This window comes from Mixophyes fleayi, chromosome 6 (assembly GCF_038048845.1).
Source record: "Mixophyes fleayi isolate aMixFle1 chromosome 6, aMixFle1.hap1, whole genome shotgun sequence".
NCBI classification, from domain to species: Eukaryota; Metazoa; Chordata; class Amphibia; order Anura; family Limnodynastidae; genus Mixophyes; species Mixophyes fleayi.
In genome coordinates, this window is record NC_134407.1 from 59,666,879 (window position 1) to 59,686,484 (window position 19,606).

The 19,606-nt window shown below is 39.3% G+C and overlaps 1 long non-coding RNA gene across 1 annotated transcript in view; it reads right to left on the bottom strand.

Annotated features, from left to right (window-relative positions):
* Positions 1-237: 237 nt before the first annotated feature.
* The window catches only part of LOC142160274 (uncharacterized), a 62,832-nt gene continuing 43,463 nt past the window's right edge, over positions 238-19,606 (bottom strand). Inside the window, exon 3 of the long non-coding RNA XR_012693129.1 lies at positions 238-330. This is a non-coding gene — a long non-coding RNA (uncharacterized LOC142160274). The remainder of the gene's footprint in view (positions 331-19,606) is intronic.

Here is a 19,606-nt window from a genome sequence, read left to right on the forward strand (position 1 = left end):
AGTTCCTAGTAGCTTGTATATGTACACAAATATTTATTATATAGCTGGTGATATTAAATGGTTTATCAGGCAAACCTAACAGAAATTATTATTTTTTTATTTGAAAGTCTTGCCAAGTTCAACGTAATAAAAATAAAAATAAAGTACAATGCTTTAATTACAAGTATATAAATTTGTGTATATGTAAATTTATATATATATTTATTGAAATGCAAAGTGAAAAATTTATTTGTTAAAATTTGATGGAAATTTAATAGAGATTTTTGATAGTTGAAGAATTTAGGGTCAATTCCAGCCTCTTGTGATGTTCCACCCATACGTAAATTCCCTCTGGGAATACATAAAAATACAAAATATGTGTATTACATTTGTCTGCGTGCATAATTATATACATTTTTGTACATAACATGTTTTTGTGTTTCCTATAGATGTGTATAGATGTGTATTTTATATATTTCTGGTTGCAGATTAGTAGGGATGAGCGCACTCGGATTTATGAAATCCGAGCCCACCCGAACGTTGCAGATCCGAGTCGGATCCGAGACAGATCCGGGTATTGGCGCCAAATTCAAATCTGAAACTGAGGCTCTGACTCATAATCCCGTTGTCGGATCTCGCGATACTCGGATCCTATAAATTCCCCGCTAGTCGCCGCCATCTTCACTCGGGCATTGATCAGGGTAGAGGGAGGGTGTGTTAGGTGGCCCTCTGTCCTGGTAGATCTCGTGCTGTGCTGTTTAGTTCTGTGCTGTGCTGTTTAGTTCTGTGCTGTGCTGTTTAGTTCTGTGCTGTGCTGTGCTGTGCTGTGTTCTGCAGTATCAGTCCAGTGGTGCTGTGTGCTGTGCTCTGTCCTTCTGAGGTCAGTGGTGCTGCTGGGTCCTGTGCTGTGTCCTGTTCAGTCCAGTGGTGCTGTGTCCTGTGCTCTGTGCTTCTAAGGGCATAGTTATTTCCCCAATATTCCCCTGTGTTTAAAAAAATAAAAAAAAGTTATTTAAAAAAATACCAAAAACTAATTTAATTTTTTTTAATTACCACAAAATTTGCACAACCAATCCTGCAGTATAAGCCCATTGGTACTGCAATATTACCAAGTTCACACATTCAGCAGTAAAAGTCCAGTGGTACTGCAATATTACAAAGTTCACACATTCTGCAGTATCAGTCCAGTGGTGCTGTGTCCTGTGCTCTGTCCTGCTGAGTTCCGTAGTGCTGCTGGGTCCTGTGCCGTGTCCTGTTCAGTCCAGTGGTGCTGTGTCCTGTGCTCTGTGCTTCTAAGGGCATAGTTATTTCCCCATTATTCCCAAGTTTTTAAAAAATAAAAAAAAAGTAAAAAAAAATAAAAAATTAAAAATTAAAAAAAATATATATAATTATAACCAAATTTGCAAAACCAATCCAGCAGTATAAGTCCATTGGTACTGCAATATTACAAAGTTCACACATTCTGCAGTATCAGTCCATTGGTGCTGTGTCCTGTGCTCTGTCCTGCTGAGTTCCGTAGTGCTGCTGGGTCCTGTGCCGTGTCCTGTTCAGTCCAGTGGTGCTGTGTCCTGTGCTCTGTGCTTCTAAGGGCATAGTTATTTCCCCAATATTCCCCTGTGTTTAAAAAAATAAAAAAAAGTTATTTAAAAAAATACCAAAAACTAATTTAATTTTTTTTAATTACCACAAAATTTGCACAACCAATCCTGCAGTATAAGCCCATTGGTACTGCAATATTACCAAGTTCACACATTCAGCAGTAAAAGTCCAGTGGTACTGCAATATTACAAAGTTCACACATTCTGCAGTATCAGTCCAGTGGTGCTGTGTCCTGTGCTCTGTCCTGCTGAGTTCCGTAGTGCTGCTGGGTCCTGTGCCGTGTCCTGTTCAGTCCAGTGGTGCTGTGTCCTGTGCTCTGTGCTTCTAAGGGCGTAGTTATTTCCCCATTATTCCCAAGTTTTTAAAAAATAAAAAAAAAGTTAAAAAAAATAAAAAATTAAAAATTAAAAAAAATATATATAATTATAACCAAATTTGCAAAACCAATCCAGCAGTATAAGTCCATTGGTACTGCAATATTACAAAGTTCACACATTCTGCAGTATCAGTCCATTGGTGCTGTGTCCTGTGCTCTGTCCTGCTGAGTTCCGTAGTGCTGCTGGGTCCTGTGCCGTGTCCTGTTCAGTCCAGTGGTGCTGTGTCCTGTGCTCTGTGCTTCTAAGGGCATAGTTATTTCCCCATTATTCCCAAGTTTTTAAAAAATAAAAAAAAAGTAAAAAAAAATAAAAAATTAAAAATTAAAAAAAAAATATATAATTATAACCAAATTTGCAAAACCAATCCAGCAGTATAAGTCCATTGGTACTGCAATATTACCAAGTTCACACATTCTGCAGTATCTTGTGCTACATATAATGGAGAAAAAAAAATTTGGAGGATAAAGTAGGGAAAGATCAAGACCCACTTCCTCCTAATGCTGAAGCTGCTGCCACTAGTCATGACATAGACGATGAAATGCCATGAACGTCGTCTGGCTAGCACGATGCCCAATCTCCTAGTACAGGGCATGTAAAATCCAAAAAGCCCAAGTTCTCAAAAAACAGCAAAAAAAGAAACTTAAAATCATCTGAGGAGAAACGTAAAGTTGGCAATATGCCAATTACGACAAGTAGTGGCAAGGAACGGCTTAGGCCCTGTCCCGTGTTCATGACTAGTGGTCCAGCTTCACCCAAGGATCTAAGCCCTCCTCCCCCCCCTACAAAAAATTTAAGAGAGTTATGCTGTCAGCAACAACAACAAAACAGCAAAGAACTCTGCCTTCTAAACAGATGACATCACAAATCCCCAAGGCGAGTCCAAGGGTGTTGTTGGTTGTGAACCCTGACCTTCCCATCACTGTACGGGAAGAGGTGACTCCATCCAGCATTTGCAGCACGCCCTCTGCATATGCTGGAAGGATCACCCACAGTCCAGTTACAGATTTGGCTAATGAAGGTGTGAATGTTGTACACTGGGAGGAGGATATTGATGTAGCTGGCGCTGAGGAGGATGTTGATGATTATGATGCAGACAGATACCAAATTGCATTTCTCAATTTCTATTTATATTCTAGATTATATATAACGGCTGAAAAGTTTTCTGTTTTACTCCTAGTGGAGAGGGGATCTGATGCAGACAGATACCAAACTGCCTTTGTCCATTTCTTTGTATATTTGAATTGCTAGTTCTACAGTCTATGCAGGCTGCTTTATTTATATTCAACTACAAGTGTAGGGCGGGAGGGGGGGGGCATAGATAGCCACCAAAGTAACGTGGTCCATTTAATTTCACTTTCTAGCTCCACAGTCTGTGCAGCCTGCTTTTTTTTATCTTCAAAGTATTTATATTTACAAGCCTTGCAATCTAAATTAACTAGAGGTAGTGACGTGGTAGAACTCCAAAAGGCAGTTTGGAAGCCCCTGTACAAAATGGCTCTATTTTTTAACTGAGTTGTCCCCCCTCCAGTGTGTACTCGGAAAGAGTTTTTAGTGCAGCGGGGAACCTGGTCAGTGAGCGGCGAAGGAGGTTGCTTCCTCACAACGTTGAAAAAATGATGTTTATAAAAATGAATAATCAATTCCTCAATGAAGTACAGCACTGCCCTCCAGACAGTACAGAGGGACTGTGGTTGTGGAGTCCAGCGGGGACGAATTGATAATGTGTGAGGAGGAGGAAGTACACACTGTAGGGGGAGAGGAATCAGAGGTTGAGGATAAGGACGACATCTTTCCTCAGTAGAGCCTGTTTAGTTTGTACAGGGAGAGATGAATTGTTTTATTGGTGTGGGGGCCCAAACAAACCAATCATTTCAGCCACAGTTGTTTGGTAGGCCCTGTCGCTGAAATGATTGGTTTGTTAAAGTGTGCATGTCCTATTTCAACAACATAAGGGTGGGTGGGAGGGCCCAAGGACAATTCCATCTTGCAACTTTTTTTTTGGCATTATGTGACCATTCAACAGTCGTTTGCCATGTTCAAAAAGTAAAAGAAAATGCCAACAAATTCAATAAATTAAATCAAAAGTTAAATGCCCTGTCATTATTTAAAACAAGAGGTTTTGACGTGCTAGAATTAGTGTAGTGTTAAGATGTTATAAACACTACACTTGGAAATTGGAGGAGGTAATGTGGCCCCGGTATCAAATTGGGTACCGGGGCCACCCCACTACGCAGTCCAGATACTTGTTTGGTGGAATTCAGACCAGTTGAGGGTGTATTTATTTTATTGTGGCCCCGGTATCAAAATGGGTACCGGGGCCACCCCACTACGCAGTCCAGATACTTGTTTGGTGGAATTCAGACCAGTTGAGGGTTTTATTATTATATTGTGGGGACCACTCTATCTATACCACACTACAACTCTATACCACTCTATTTAATACTTTAATTCTATTTAATACTTTAATTCTATTTAATACTTTAATTCTATTACTAATTACCATAAAGAGGAACTGCCGCTTCTATTTAATACTTTAATTCTATTAGTAGTTACCATAAAGAGGAACAAAATAAACCAATTTTACCAAAAGTATAATATGACTTAGACTTACAAACACTACACTTGAAAGATGGTGCCTTTAAATGAAAAAGTCCGTCTTCATTGCACGACTATGTGCAACAGGGACAGTTTTTTGGTTTACAAAGTCAACCAATAACACTTCGACCCTGTCTGTCTTTAACATACTTGATGGGATCTCAATGACGAATTGTCTGTACCATGTTTGGAGGAGGTATTGTGGCCCCGGTATCAAATTGGGTACCGGGGCCACCCCACTACGCAGTCCAGATACTTGTTTGGTGGAATTCAGACCAGTTGAGGGTGTATTTATTTTATTGTGGCCCCGGTATCAAATTGGGTACCGGGGCCACCCCACTATGCAGTCCAGATACTTGTTTGGTGGAATTCTGACACGTGGAGGGTGTATTTATTTTATTGTGGCCCCGGTATCAAATTGGGTACCGGGGCCACCCCACTACGCAGTCCAGATACTTGTTTGGTGGAATTCTGACACGTGGAGGGTTTTTTATTTATATTGTGGCCTCGGTACCAAATTGTGTACCGGGGCCACCACACTACGCAGTCAAGATAGATAGATGCGTATCATAGATAAAGTACATTCAGTGGTGTGGGGCAAATTGAAAAATATTCAAAATGCACTGACATTATCAAAAACAAGAGGTTGTCACACGCTAAAACTCCAACATGTATATGATGGAGAGGATGGAGGAGCAGCCGTATGTGTAGTGTAATGCAGACCTGTTGAAGGTTTTTTATATATTTTATTGTGGTGCCCAGTGCCCACTCCTCTACGCAGTCCAGGTACATTTATTGGTGCGAATCATAAAAGTTCAGGGTTTTTAATATATTGTGGTGACCCACTCCTCTACGCAGTCCAGGTACATTTATTGGTGCGATTCATAAAAGTTCAGGGTTTTTAATATATTGTGGTGACCCACTCCTCTACGCAGTCCAGGTACATTTATTGGTGCGAATCATAAAAGTTCAGGGTTTTTAATATATTGTGGTGACCCACTCCTCTACGCAGTCCAGGTACATTTATTGGTGCGATTCATAAAAGTTCAGGGTTTTTAATATATATTGTGGTGACCCACTCCTCTACGCAGTCCAGGTACATTTATTGGTGCGATTCATAAAAGTTCAGGGTTTTTAATATATTGTGGTGACCCACTCCTCTACGCAGTCCAGGTACATTTATTGGTGCGATTCATAAAAGTTCAGGGTTTTTAATATATTGTGGTGACCCACTCCTCTACGCAGTCCAGGTACATTTATTGGTGCGATTCATAAAAGTTCAGGGTTTTTAATATATTGTGGTGACCCACTCCTCTACGCAGTCCAGGTACATTTATTGGTGCGATTCATAAAAGTTCAGGGTTTTTAATATATATTGTGGTGACCCACTCCTCTACGCAGTCCAGGTACATTTATTGGTGCGATTCATAAAAGTTCAGGGTTTTTAATATATTGTGGTGACCCACTCCTCTACGCAGTCCAGAAAGATACCTTGTTGCAACGTTTTGGACTAATAACTATATTGTGAGGTGTTCAGAATACACTGTAAATTAGTGGAAATGCTTGTTATTGAATGTTATTGAGGTTAATAATAGCGTAGGAGTGAAAATAAGCCCAAAAACTTGATTTTTAAACTTTTTATGTTTTTTTCAAAAAAAATCCGAATCCAAAACCTTAAATCCGAACCGAGACCTTTCGTCAAGTGTTTTGCGAGACAAATCCGAACCCCAAAAATAACGAAAATCCGGATCCAAAACACAAAACACGAGACCTCAAAAGTCGCCGGTGCACATCCCTACAGATTAGTACACCTGTGTAAATGGTACTGCACCTTGCACCTGTGTTCTGTAACCCTTTACATGTACATTGAACATGTTTTATAATTAAACCTTTATTTACTTGTTAATGCATATATTTGTCATCGAGGTTGTTGTCCCGTATATCCTGTAGCAGAGGAATATGAGAGAATGAGTCTCTCCTCTTGAACCACTCTTTGGTCCAACAAGATCTATTCTTTCTCCTTCTTTCCCTTCGGGTCGGTACTTGCAGTCTTCTTGCCACAGCGAGCAAAAAAAGAGCAGTTACTTGTTGTTCTTCAACAGTATCCATATTAGTAAAAAAAATTGTTTATGTGCGGTTGCGAATCAAATGTACACTTTACACGTGCTAACGAATGTATGAAGAAAACGTGTTGCCTTCACTTTTTATGAGGTTTGGGGTGGATACTATTGAACATGCTCTGCACTTTATTTAAATTGCTTGGGGATTTCGTTACATGGACCTCATAAGTCGTTTCAGTGTGTACATAATTCTAATCTTTGCTCACGACAATATGACTGTGAAAAGTCGCTGCACGGATGGTTGGTCTTTCATTAACTGTCTAAAATGTGACTAGTGTGTAGGCATTAATCGTCCAAGCAATCGGACCTTCAGTCGATGGTAAAGTCGTTGTAGATGACACGTCTGTGAGCTGAAAGCAAAAAATCTGCGTTAAAATTACCGTACTGACGTTAATAATGCGTACCCCATGATGTTCTAAAGAACAGCGCGGGGAATTGAATTCCCCCCTTAGAATGTATATATAGCACATAGCACTAACATTTAAAATGTGTGACATAGCACATAAAGATATACACAGATTACAGTAAAGTAAAAGAGTACACAATAGCTTGTATGACAGGGCAAAATAAGTAAATATTAAGCAAACAGCACAAGTGCTCACTATATACATTTCAATGTCCAAGATAACAACTGTGTGTTGACAATATACAGACCATTGCCACTATTTGCAGGCCAATAGTAAAGTTTCCAACATGGTAGCAACATGCCAAATAAAAACCCTACATTATCTAAGATTTAAAGTAAAAAGCCCAATAACAACTAAGTTGTCAGATAATAAGGTAAAAATTGGAGCAAGCAAAATATAAAGTATATTCCTATATTTGATGACAGAAATTATGTCACTCCTGTAAAATATAACTTATATTTCAAGAGTAGGGCGTGGCACCTGTGTCACATGACTCACTTTAAAGCATTCTATGATAGAATGTAGGACTTTCAATAAAAACAAAATATAACTAGATGTGAGGATCACTTTATACAAGCAACTGACTTTGTTTCAAAAATAAATATATGTATTACAATCATTATATTGCACCCCTACTGTAAAATAAAAATGGTATTAGAAGTAACCTCAGAGTTCAGTGACCAGCATAAAAACATTTGAGGCCTGATTCATTAAGTAATGGGTAATTTTTTTTCGTGTATAATCCGCATAAGTACTGTACGCATGCCCAGAACCAAATCATATGCCACCGAACGCATTACATTCCAATTCATTTTCGAACGCAAAGGACATTTATGACAGCTTATGACTTCAGGGGCGGAACCAGGTTGGGAAGGGGTGTTTGCCCGTAGTCAATGTTCAGTGAGGGTGTGTCAAGGTTGAGTGTACACAGCAGCATGGGATTCAAATTATGGGCGTCCCTCAGGTACTTGTTTTTCAGCTGTATCTCTTGCTCCAGCTACAGGTCTAGTCTACATGCCGATTATTGCTAGTGATGATGGCTGACTATGAATGTTAGAACATATTTTTGCAATCAGGAGCAACTGTAAAAAAATGTTTTATGTACATTAGACATTAATCACATCCTAATAATTGTTTTCCATTGGGAAAAAAACACTTTATTTTAAATGTTTTCATTAGTGACTGTATTATTAACAGTTGACGCTAATTGGATAGGTTTTTTTCTGTGCGTTCTTTTATAAGTTTATATATTCTTCATATGTGTTGGACGTATCCTGCAGTGTCCTATCTAGTAGTGCAGTGTAGAAATAGTCACATATTTATCACCACACCTATCTTTACATCCACTCCTTTTTGAATACAGACGTGTGTGTACCTGTTTCACATGCGCTTTTTAAAAAAATGCACATAATGTTCGTTTTGCGCACGTTAGTTAATCAGGCCCTTAGTCTGCAGCCTGAAGTTTTTCTATGCATACATAACTCCATAGTGACTTCTAATATTCTTATATTTGCTTAAGTGGTGACACTGAGGGCTAGATTTGGTGGCAGATTTAGTGGCTCAAACCACCGTATTTACCATAGGGTGGTTTGAGGCTGCGATTTAAAATGGATGGAGATGTGTGGCGGATTGAAAAAGCTACACTGCAGGCTGTTTTGTCCAAACTGCCGTCAGTTTGGTTAAAATCGCCATCAAAACCGCCATCCAAAAGACTGGACAGGACAGTTTTAATATCTGTTTCTGAATGGCTTGATAGCTCAAACATGTTGTTTAAGCTATTTCGGCATTCAGAATATAGGAGAAAGCACCATTGACATTTAAATTATTTGGGCAATCATTATTTATTGATTAAGGGGCAAAATGATTTAATTATTATATTATTCGGGCACTATGTAATGCCAAATTGTGCAAAATAAATAATTATATCCACCATTAGCAATCAGTTAATATTATTATATATTCCCCAATAATATTAGGGATGTGCACCTGCATAGATGGAAAAACATACATATGAAGTATTATAAAATAATAAACATATATAGTAACTAGGGATGTGCACCGGCGACTTTTGAGGTCTCGTGTTTTGTGTTTTGGATTCGGATTTTCATTATTTTTGGGGTTCGGATTTGTCTCGCAAAACACTTGACGAAAGGTCTCGGTTCGGATTTAAGGTTTTGGATTCGGATTTTTTTTTTTAAAAAACATAAAAAGTTTAAAAATCAAGTTTTTGGGCTTATTTTCACTCCTACGTTATTATTAACCTCAATAACATTCAATAACAAGCATTTCCACTAATTTACAGTGTATTCTGAACACCTCAAAATATAGTTATTAGTCCAAAACGTTGCAACGAGGTATCTTTCTGGACTGCGTAGTGGAGTGGTCCCCACAATATAATAAGAAAACCATCAACTGGTATAAATCGCACCGAATAAAATACCTGGACTGCGTAGAGGAGTGGGTCACCACAATATATATTAAAAACCCTGAACTTGTATGATTCGCACCAATAAATGTACCTGGACTGCTTAGAGGAGTGGGTCACCACAATATATATTAAAAACCCTGAACTTGTATGATTCGCACCATTAAATGTATCTGGACTGCGTAGAGGAGTGGGTCACCACAATATACATAATAAGAAAACCATCAACTTGTATGATTCGCACCATAAATGTACCTGGACTGCGTAGAGGAGTGGGTCACCACAATATATATAATAAGAAAACCATCAACTTGTATGATTCGCAGCAATAAATGTACCTGGACTGCGTAGAGGAGTGGGTCACCACAATATATATAATAATAAAACCATCAACTTGTATGATTCACACCAATAAATGTACCTGGACTGCGTAGAGGAGTGGGTCACCACAATATATATTAAAAACCCTGAACTTGTATGATTCGCACCAATAAATGTACCTGGACTGCGTAGAGGAGTGGGTCACCACAATATATATTAAAAACCCTGAACTTTTATGATTCGCACCAATAAATGTACCTGGACTGCGTAGAGGAGTGGGTCACCACAATATATATTAAAAACCCTGAACTTGTATGATTCGCAGCAATAAATGTACCTGGACTGCGTAGAGGAGTGGGTCACCACAATATATATAATAATAAAACCATCAACTTGTATGATTCGCAGCAATAAATGTACCTGGACTGTGTAGAGGAGTGGGTCACCACAATATATATAATAAGAAAACCATCAACTTGTATGATTCGCACCAATAAATGTACCTGGACTGCGTAGAGGAGTGGGTCACCACAATATATATTAAAAACCCTGAACTTGTATGATTCGCACCAATAAATGTACCTGGACTGCGTAGAGGAGTGGGTCACCACAATATAAATTAAAAACCCTGAACTTGTATGATTCGCACCAATAATGTACCTGGACTGCGTAGAGGAGTGGGTCACCACAATATTATTAAAAAACCCTACACAGGTCTGAATTCCACCCAAAAAGTTTATGGACTGCGTAGTGTAGTGTTCCCCACAATATTATTTAAAATTTTTGCAGCAACAGTCAACGTTGTTTAATATCTGATACACCTCTATCTGGACTGCATAGTGGAGTGGCCCCGGTACCCAATTTGGTACCGGGGCCACAATACCTCCTCCAAACATGGTACAGACCATTCGTCATTGAGATCCCATCAAGTATGTTAAAGACAGACAGGGTCGAAGTGTTATTGGTTGACTTTGTAAACCAAAAAACTGTCCCTGTTGCACATAGTCGTGCAATGAAGACTGACTTTTTCATTTAAAGGCACCATCTTTCAAGTGTAGTGTTTGTAAGTCATATTATACTTTTGGTAAAATTGGTTTATTTTGTTCCTCTTTATGGTAACTACTAATAGAATTAAAGTATTAAATAGAAGCGGCAGTTCCTCTTTATGGGAATTAGTAATAGAATTAAAGTATTAAATAGAATTAAAGTATTAAATAGAGTGGTATAGAGTTGTAGTGTGGTATAGATAGAGTGGTCCCCACAATATAATAATAAAACCCTCAACTGGTCTGAATTCCACCAAACAAGTATCTGGACTGCGTAGTGGGGTGGCCCCGGTACCCAATTTGATACCGGGGCCACAATAACTCCTCCAATTTCCAAGTGTAGTGTTTATAACATCTTAACACTACACTAATTCTAGCACGTCAAAACCTCTTGTTTTAAATAATGACAGGGCATTTAACTTTTGATTTAATTTATTGAATTTGTTGGCATTTTCTTTTACTTTTTGAACATGGCAAACGACTGTTGAATGGTCACATAATGCCAAAAAAAAAGTTGCAAGATGGAATTGTCCTTGGGCCCTCCCACCCACCCTTATGTTGTTGAAATAGGACATGCACATTTTAACAAACCAATCATTTCAGCGACATGGCCTACCAAACAACTGTGGCTGAAATTATTGGTTTGTTTGGGCCCCCACACCAATAAAACAATTCATCTCTCCCTGTACAAACTAAACAGGCTCTACTGAGGAAAGATGTCGTCCTCATCCTCAACCTCTGATTCCTCTCCCCCTACAGTGTGTACTTCCTCCTCCTCACACATTATCAATTCGTCCCCGCTGGACTCCACAACCACAGTCCCTCTGTACTGTCTGGAGGGCAGTGCTGTACTTCATTGAGGAATTGATTATTCAATTTTATAAACATAATTTTTTCAACGTTGTGAGGAAGCAACCTCCTTCGCCACTCACTGACCAGGTTCCCCGCTGCACTAAAAACTCTTTCCGAGTACACACTGGAGGGGGGACAACTCAGTTAAAAAATAGAGCCAGTTTGTACAGGGGCCTCCAAACTGCCTTTTGGAGTTCTACCACGTCACTACCTCTAGTTAATTTAGATTGCAAGGCTTGTAAATATAAATACTTTGAAGATAAAAAAAAGCAGGCTGCACAGATTGTGGAGCTAGAAAGTGAAATTAAATGGACCACGTTACTTTGGTGGCTATCTATGCCCCCACCCCCCCCCCCCCCCCGCCCTACACTTGTAGTTGAATATAAATAAAGCAGCCTGCATAGACTGTAGAACTAGAAATTCAAATATACAAAGAAATGGACAAAGGCAGTTTGGTATCTGTCTGCATCAGATCCCCTCTCCACTAGGAGTAAAACAGAAAACTTTTCAGCCGTTATATAATCTAGAATATAAATAGAAATTGAGAAAGGCAATTTGGTATCTGTCTGCATCATAATCATCAACATCCTCCTCAGCGCCAGCTACATCAATATCCTCCTCCCAGTGTACAACATTCACACCTTCATTAGCCAAATCTGTAACTGGACTGTGGGTGATCCTTCCAGCATATGCAGAGGGCGTGCTGCAAATGCTGGATGGAGTCACCTCTTCCCGTACAGTGATGGGAAGGTCAGGGTTCACAACCAACAACACCCTTGGACTCGCCTTGGGGATTTGTGATGTCATCTGTTTAGAAGGCAGAGTTCTTTGCTGTTTTGTTGTTGTTGCTGACAGCATAACTCTCTTAAATTTTTTGTAGGGGGGGGGGGAGGGCTTAGATCCTTGGGTGAAGCTGGACCACTAGTCATGAACACGGGCCAGGGCCTAAGCCGTTCCTTGCCACTACGTGTCGTAAATGGCATATTGGCAACTTTACGTTTCTCCTCAGATGATTTTAAGTTTCTCTTTTTGCTATTTTTTGAGAACTTGGGCTTTTTGGATTTTACATGCCCTGTACTAGGAGATTGGGCATCGGGCTTGCCAGACGACGTTGATGGCATTTCATCGTCTATGTCATGACTAGTGGCAGCAGCTTCAGCATTAGGAGGAAGTGGGTCTTGATCTTTTCCTACTTTATCCTCCAAATTTTGGTTTTCCATTATATGTAGCACAAGAGAGCATACCCCTAAGCCACACACACTCGGCAAAGCCTTTAAAAATTATATGCGGCACAGGAGAGTAGCACTGGACTTATACTGCTGAATCAGTGAACTTTGTAATAGCAGTACCACTGGACTTATACACTGCTGAATCAGTGAACTTTGTAATAGCAGTACCACTGGACTTTTACTGCTGAATGTGTGAACTTGGTAATATTGCAGTACCAATGGGCTTATATACTGCTGGATTGGCTTTGCAAATTTGGTTATAATTATTATTTTTTTTAATTTTTAATTTTTATTTTTTTTATAACTTTTTTTTATTTTTTAAAAACTTGGGAATAATGGGGAAATAACTATGCCCTTAGAAGCACAGAGCACAGGACAGAGCACCACTGGACTGAACAGGACACAGCACAGGACCCAGCAGCACTACTGAACTCAGCAGGACAGAGCACAGGACACAGCACCACTGGACTTATACTGCAGAATGTGTGAACATTGTAATATTGCAGAACCACTGGACTTTTACTGCTGAATGTGTGAACTTGGTAATATTGCAGTACCAATGGGCTTATACTGCAGGATTGGTTGTGCAAATTTTGTTGTAATTAAAAAAAATGTAATTAGTTTTTTGTATTTTTTTTAAATTACTTTTTTTTTATTTTTTTAAACACAGGGGAATATTGGGGAAATAACTATGCCCTTAGAAGCACAGAGCACAGGACACAGCACCACTGGACTGAACAGGACACAGCACAGGACCCAGCAGCACCACTGACCTCAGAAGGACAGAGCACAGGACACAGCACCACTGGACTGAGCACAGCACAGCACAGCACAGCACAGCACAGAACTTAACTGAACAGCACAGAACTTAACTGAACAGCACGAGATATAGCAGGACAGAGGACCACCTAACACACCCTCCCTCTACCCTGATCAATGCCCGAGTGAAGATGGCGGCGACTAGCGGGGAATTTATAGGATCCGAGTATCGCGAGATCCGACAACGGGATTATGAGTCAGAGCCTCAGTTTCAGATTTGAATTTGGCGCCAATACCCGGATCTGTCTCGGATCGACTCGGATCGGCAACGTTCGGGTGGGCTCGGATTTCATAAATCCGAGTGCGCTCATCTCTAAATAATATAGCGCTATAATAGAATCCCCTTAAAAAATTGGCAAAATAACAATCAAACAGTAGACAAAGGGACGGTCTAGAACAAGCCGGGCCAGTAACGGGTAGTCAGATTATTAAAATAGAATGTACTAGATAAATGATAGCTAGAATCTGACTGGTTGCTATGGGCAATACCCCCACTTTTTCTTTTGATAAATCTACTACAAAATAATAAGAATATCTGTTGCTAAGACACAGATCACAGTGAGTGAACACTTAAATCCAGTGTCTGCTTTTTCAGAAGGCACAAACTGATGTGTGGCCACACAGTCTAGTGACATAGTACATAAAAGAGGAAGAAGCAAGGGTACTCACCATAGGAAGGACCCAGAGCCAGTAGCAAGGGCACCGGCAAAGGTAACAAGGACTCCTGACAAAGTCCTATTTCCTGAAAGTAAAGGAAATATAAGTGTGGACTAGAGTAAGTTTTACATGTATATAGAAGTCTGCTGTTCCCAAAACAATTGTAATTACTATGATTACTATGAGACGGTGACTATATTGTACAGCTTGATTGCTGTGAAATGCTCGTGTTGCATTGATTTCTGGTATTTTTGCATTTTAAAGATTTTTATTACAATTATTGTTAAGAGATCAATACTTTTCTCATATGCTGTCAATGGGCACACAGTCAGAAGTTCTTTGTTGTATTATTATTTATAATAAACTGTTTAGTTATCAGTATACAGACATGACAGGTCCTACATGAACAACAAAATTGCTAGAACATTCCTGTACACCAGAGTACATTTATATAATACAGAGTGATAACACATTAACACATTTAATAACAGCGCCACCTGCTGTCTCTCCAGTGTAATAACATTAAGGGGTATATTTACTAAACTGTGGGTTTGAAAAAGTGGAGATGTTGCCTATAGCAACCAATCAGATTCTAGCTGTCATTTTTTAGAATATACTAAATACATGATAACTAGAATCTGATTGGTCGCTATAGGCAACACCTCCACTTTTTCAAACCCGCAGTTTAGTAAATATACCCCTAACTCTCAGTCTGTTGTAATATCTCAACAATTATTACACTATGGAAAGCCCCCTATCTCTGTTTAATTAAGTATACATGAACAAATCGATAAAACCACAGAAAGTCCAGACAAGGTATTCATAGTGGCTATCGCATGTGCTGAAAGTGGACTTCACTCACCGCCTTCTTTTATGCAAATGAGATTGTAAGAACCCTTTAAATCTAGTTTCGAAAATATTTTGGCTGCATGAATCCGATCAAAGAGTTCCGAGATAAGTGGAAGAAGTTACTGTTTTTTTTATAAACAACAAAGGAGTGGAAAAATTTCCATTGCACTAAAATGTAACACTTATTTGACACCCAGCCAAAAATCATATAAAAATATTTCACAAAGAGCAAGTGTTGACAGGCATACATGTAAATCCCTAGTTGTTTTGACAATATTTAAGCAGGAGATGTAATACTAAACTAATAGTCCCAGCAGAATCAAAATATAAGAGCCCCTGCTGCCAAATCTTTGAATATAGCAATAGAAAAATACAAAAGGAGCTGTGCTTTGCTATATTTTGTAGGTTGCACAAATATTTCCGGGTGTCAATGGGACGAAACACAGATGGAGTTAGGTACAGGCTAAGGATCAGGATGGGCAGCACAGGCTCGAAGTCAGACTACAAGTCGAAAGTCTAGGTCACATGCAGACTAGCATTGGCAGAATCAGTAACTACTGCTCATAATATCAATCAGTCAGCAAGTAATGGGAAACCAAATTAGCACATAGATAGTACAGAATAGCAAAAATAACTGTTGCAGAGTCACATTAATGTGTGCGGAGCAATACTTTAGATCTTGTGCCTACTAGCAGGCACTGACATTCAGTTACACATGCATGTGCCTAAGCATAGACACGGATCCAGGATCAATATTGTCAGGGAACATGCCTTATCTTACTGATGTGTTACAGGTTTACAGTAAATTTAGGTTGCTTTTATCTACTTTAATACATATTTAACAGGAAAACGGGTGAAGGGGAACTTCTTCAGGTTGCTTGAAAGTCATGCTGTTTCTTTCAGAGAGTTAACTGATTTGCCCACTCAGCTAATTTTATATATAGCAGCAACATCTGTCTGTGGTTCTTCATTTTAATAATAGTAATGAATCTATCACACTTTTCTTTGGCTAGCATCCTCTGATGTATTAGGGATAATTATGCCTGCTGCCACCACAGAAGCCTCCTTCGTTTTTCGGAACTTTATTGCATATTGTAATCTTCAGCTGAATTTGCATAACTTTTGTCATTTTTGCCAGAAACCAATCCTTTCTTGGCATCAGGAATGATCAAAACTTAATCAGCCACCTCCTAACAGTGACAACCCGATGCATCCATCTCTCTGCTGCTTAGAATCATAGGTTCACTTTTACTCCTAAATGAATGGGTTGCCTTTTTGTGCCTTACCCAGGTTACATAGTCAGCGAAGCTGACAAAACGTTTCTGAATTCTGAATCAGAAGAAGGTAAAACAAAACCATCACAAGGCAGTAGTCCATTCATTGTTTTTTTCTGAGAAAAGCCCCGAATCCATTCTTAATTCCAGATAACAAATCTAACATCACCAATTAGAAGCCTAGGTGGAGTAACACTGTGACCTCATAGCAACCAGCTGTGCATGTTCAGCACATGCATGCTTGGTTGATCAGGATGAAATACTTGCTCCTATTTCCTTTTATTTAGCCAGAAGGGGGTGACAGGGAGTGTGACAGCAACACTGCAGGTCTTGTGAGAAATCCTGTAATGTATGGTCATACTCATCATCATCATCATCATCATTTATTTAAATAGCGCCAATAATTCCGCAGCGCTGTACAGAGAACTCACTCACATCAGTCCCTGGCCCATTGGGGCTTACAGTCTAAATTCCCTAACACACACACACACACAGACACAGTCACACAGACTAGAGGTCAATTTGTTAGCAGCCATTTAACCTACCAGTATGTTTTTGGAGTGTGGGAAGAAAAGGAGCACCCGGAGGAAAACCCACGCAAACACGGGGAGAACATACAAACTCCACACACATAAGGCCATGCTCGGGAATTGAACTCATGACCCCAGTGCTGTAAGGCAGAAGTGATAACCACTTAGCCGCCGTGCTACTCCCTGCCACCCCCCTCTGGTCTGATATCCAGAAGAGGGATTATATCATGGTCAGATGAGCATGCACCTGCTGAAGATGGCCTCTTAGGTGCAATGGAGCAACATTGTTTACCAGTGTCTTAGCCATGCAAAATAGGGAAAGGGGAGTGTAGGTTATGCTAGATGGGGTTGGGTAGAAAATTATTATTTTCATATTTTTTGAGGTGTACATATAGTTACTTTATAGATCACAAAATATTTTCTCCAAGGTTGTCAGAATTATAGTAAAAGAAAAGAAAACAATAACATCAAATTATATCAGAATTCCTTGCTTGATTTTTGTACAAGTAACTTAACAAATGACTTTGATTAAACATGTGTTATAGGGAGATGTACTGTATGTGGGACCCTTTTATCTAAAGTGCAGATTTCACTACATCTAAGGCCTATTTCCTGAACACATATATGATAATGGTAAAACACCGTAATTTATCCTTCTTCCACAAGTATATATACAAGTCACACAATCATGATATGGTCTAGTAATAACATGGGAACCAAAGATTAATTTGCATTCTACTATTTTCAATTTTGGTTTGGCCGGAACAAAGCCAGATTGTTTTGCTATTGATGTAGAAAATTTCTCCAGTGCTTTGAGAGAACAAAGGTCATCGTGCTTTCTCTGGATGAACTTACACAATTGGCATCTCTATGAGTTTCTGGATGAGTGTAAATCAATAAGGTTAAAGAGGGAGGAGGGCCACTGCCAGAATCGTATGCAGGGTTATTAGAGTTACAAGCCTGACCTTTCACATGACTTCACTTTCCTTGATTGCTCATTTAAAGTGAAAGTGTTGTTTAGAATTAATAAAGAATATATAAATTGCATTCAGTGCAGGCATTTTTATCTTGCTATTGTAAGAGGATACATTTAATGAATCTATATACCATATATTTCATCAATGTTGTGTCACAACTCAGTGACCTCTACCCATTATTCAGGTTGTTGCATTGCATGTATGACATGCTGCCAATACATTTTTGCATTGTGGAGAATATAGGAAATCCTTAGCTTTATTTATCAGCCTTTATTTATATAGCACCTACATATTATGCTCCGTCTCACAGGGAGATTAGATTAGTCACGTCAGTCCCTACCCCAGTGGAGCTTACAGTATATATTAGGCTAGGTACACACTACAGTGCTTTCAGCCGATTATTGGGTCAATCGAACGATAAACGACCGTTCGCCCCGATATCGCATTAGTGTGTACAGTGAAACGATGACCCATGGCAGTTGCTCACCTTGGTCACTGCTTGAAATCACTATATGCTGATGTCCCTCCTGGGTCTCGCCAGGCATGCTGCCATGCTGGCCCATACCAACTATTAATACTCACTTTTTTAATGCTCCTTGTTTTTTAGGTCGGACCACCTTTTCTGGATAGGGAACTTTGTTCTTTTTACCGAGTTTATCTCACTTTTGACAGTCGTAGTCGTGCTGGTCCAGCACTCTCACCATTATTTCCATCTCCCTTGAGCTCATTGACTTGGTTCTTTTAATGTCCTCTAATTGCATCCTTTCTACTCCATCCCCAACCCCCCTCCATTCTTCCATCATTTCTGTCTTTCACCTGTTCATCCGCCATTTACTCACGCAACGCTGGGGACAGACTAGCTTCTCTATAATTTTATAGACGCAGACATGGGCGTTCTAAGTTGGTATGAACCAATCATGGCAGTTATAGCTGCAGAGCTGAGCATTGTGGGTGAAGGCTCATTTATCTACAATAACCTCGTGTTTGCAGCTGTGTTGGGAGAATCTTTGGCCTGACCATTCCGTATCACACAAACGGATACAATGACTTGTTTACCTGATTTCATCACTAATATAGCAAAGTACGTACTTTATAGCATGAGACTTTCTGTAGTTTTTGTTTTGGGGTGTATATATAAATATGACAAAACCAGTGTTCATTTTTTTTAGGAAAACCTCTAATACTTATGTATTTTTGAGTCACATTAACCACAACAAAATTAATGGACTCTCTAAAAAAAGGTTTTTGACTATTTAGAGCCTAACAAATTACAAGATCCAAGGCAGCTTCTATTTGCTGCTGAGAGGTCATGGCAAATACACCTAGTGAATTTTTTTAATTAATTAAATAAAAAGCAAGATCAGGGTGCATTAGTGAATATAGATTTTTTTTAATTGTAGCATGACATTTTATGCACATTAAAAATCCTTGTATTAGACAGAAAGATAACATTATAGTTAAAGGTATGTCTAAAGGGCAGGATAGTTGTAGTCAATGGTTTAAACTGAAATGAAGGGCTGTTAACCAGTGGAATGGTCAGAGATCAG